The sequence below is a fragment of the Mus caroli genome, chromosome 8 (assembly GCF_900094665.2).
Source record: "Mus caroli chromosome 8, CAROLI_EIJ_v1.1, whole genome shotgun sequence".
In the NCBI taxonomy this organism is placed as follows: domain Eukaryota; kingdom Metazoa; phylum Chordata; class Mammalia; order Rodentia; family Muridae; genus Mus; species Mus caroli.
The window spans coordinates 8,024,218-8,026,607 of NC_034577.1; the positions used below are offsets into that span (position 1 = coordinate 8,024,218).

Here is a 2,390-nt window from a genome sequence, read left to right on the forward strand (position 1 = left end):
ACCGTGACTTCAGCCCCGTGAAGCTCTCAGACTTCTGCCTCCTGCAGGGAAAGATGATAAACTTTGCTCTCAGCCACTACAGACAGAAGTATAGGGAAGGGGTGAGGGAGCCACCCGCACCAANGCTCAGACATTCATGAACAGTGATGTGAGGCATCTGCCCCTGCCAACTGGCTCAGCATTGGCGTTTCCTTCCAGAAGCTGAGGTCTCTGGCTCAAGGGGTCCAGTGCAGCAGATCCAACCTGTTGGAGGAGCCGTCTGAGTGTGCTCTNTAGGATGCAGAGTACTCAAGCTGTGAATGGATCAGAAGAGGATGGGAGGCAAGTAGNTCGAGGAGAGGCCTGAGCCCCTCTCGGGCTATAAGCATGCTAAGGTCTTGAGCTCAGCTGGCCAGAGCTTTCCAACTCTGAGGGCTTATTCTACTCTTGTAGGGGACACAAGTGACAGCAACAGTGTCCTCGTAAGAGGAAGCACATGGTGGCCGTGTGGGTCCAGGATAGGAGTGTCAGCAGCTGCTCAGTTGTGTAAAACCCATCACAGAGCTGACGTCCCCGCTGGAGTCCCTGATCTTTCTTACACTGGGGTGAGGGAGGGCGGCCCGCCTGGAGTCTGGTCCTTCTTACACTGGNCTAACACTTGGGTTTCTGGCAGAATCCATATGTAAAGATGTGGAGTCCCGGCACCCTCTGTACCTTTTACAGGGCTGGTGACATTAGCTGGCCAACCAGGGTCTATGGGGAGACCTGGAAAGCTTTTGGCCCACTCTGCTGTCTCAGAGGCCGAGGGCTATTCAGGCAAGAGACTTCTGATAGGCCAAGTCATCTGGGGGTTACATGTCAGATCTATTGACTGATACCTTATCCTTTGTCACCTGAGCCCCGCCCCCTCCCAAGANCTTGGTTTGGGAGGGACTCTCATAATAAGTTCAAAGAGAGGGGCCAGAAGGGTTTGTCTGTCCCTCCATCTGCACTCATTTATAAGAGAGGGAGTTTTCTGCAGACCCAAGGTGTCAGTGGGTGGTGCTTGGACTGAGAACAGCTGCTGCTCAGGTGGNGGTTAGACCTCTTGTAAGTCGGCAACTCAGCTTCCATTTTTGGGATTATTTTTTAATGTGGTGAGATACACCTAACATAGAAGCTGTTTGCGTTTGTTTGCTTGTTTTCCAGACAGTTGTGGCACACCTTTAACCCTAGCACTTGGAGGTGGAGGCAGGCAGATCTCTGAGTTTGAGACCAGCCTGGCCTGCAAAGGGAACTACAGGACAGCCACAGCTACACAGAGAAACCTTGTCTTCTCGAAACAAAACAAATATTTTAAAAAGAAGCCGTTTTTTTCCCCACTATCACCCACCCCCACCTCCCCCCCCCCCCACCCCCCAGTGAGGCCTTTTGAGTATTTGTTTCACATCTGTAGAAAAAAACTCTCAGGATTTTCCCAGGCCTGGGGTGGGGGTGGGGGAGATGGAATCTGTTTTTGTTTTTTTGTTTTTTCTTGTTTCTCTGTGGTGCGTGATGCCAGCTAAAGCGGTCAGCTCAATGAAACCAACCTGACAGGTGGGAGCAGGCCGTTCTTCCTAGATCTTTGAGCTGCAGGTCAAACCTGGGGCTCCTTGGTTTGTTCAACCCGATCACAGCACTGGGCACGACCGCTAAGGGGTTCTGACCATCCGGCCACAGTGACCACGTGCAGGTGGACCTTCGGTGTTTCCTCAGCAAACGCCTTGTCTCCCTGGCCCTATCATCTTCCCGTCCGAGGCCCTGTTCCCATCTCCAGCCTCTTTCCAGTGTCTGCGAGGGTGGCTTCTCTAGAGAGATGAGTGAAGCTAATATAGAGCATAAGTCCCCTTCAAGCTCCGTTCCAGCTGCAGGATGTATCGCCTCCACCCTTGGGCTATCTTGAATAAGGCTGTGTGGACCCGGGCTCACAGGTACCTGATTGAATCTTGAGTTGTGTTATTTCAGGGTTCCGTGTTTGTGCCTGCCCCCTCCATTGCTTCCCTTGCATTTCTGAGTCCCAACCAGCATCTGCTTCCTGTGTAAGCGGCCAGATTCTTGCCTGTGCCTGACCTGCTGGCCTGACTCAAGCTCAGCCCTCAGGCAGTCAACTCAAGACTCAAGACCTCAGGGTGCAGAGAGTCTGTTGAGCTGAGTGTTTCCTGTTCCAAATGCCCCAAGCCAGCTTGGAGCNTGAGCTGAACCCTCTGCTAGAGGCTGTGGAGGGGCTGCAGGGAGGTGACGCTCAACAGGAAGGGGCTGAAATGTTAGGAGTAGGAGCCTGGCAGATGTGGAGCAGGAAGCCAGTCTGAAGGCCGCCGCTTTGCATGTCTGACCTGTGAGTCGTGGGACTCAGCCTGAGCTCAGGACCCAGACACAGGGGCCTAATGTTCACA

The 2,390-nt window shown here is 53.3% G+C and overlaps 1 protein-coding gene across 1 annotated transcript in view; it reads left to right on the top strand.

Annotated features, from left to right (window-relative positions):
• Window positions 1-275, top strand: part of Ing1 (inhibitor of growth family member 1) — a 19,206-nt gene extending 18,931 nt beyond the window's left edge. The window contains exon 4 of the transcript XR_003837401.1: window positions 199-275. The gene's annotated coding sequence lies outside the window, so the exon portion shown is untranslated. The remainder of the gene's footprint in view (window positions 1-198) is intronic.
• Window positions 276-2,390: the final 2,115 nt, after the last annotated feature.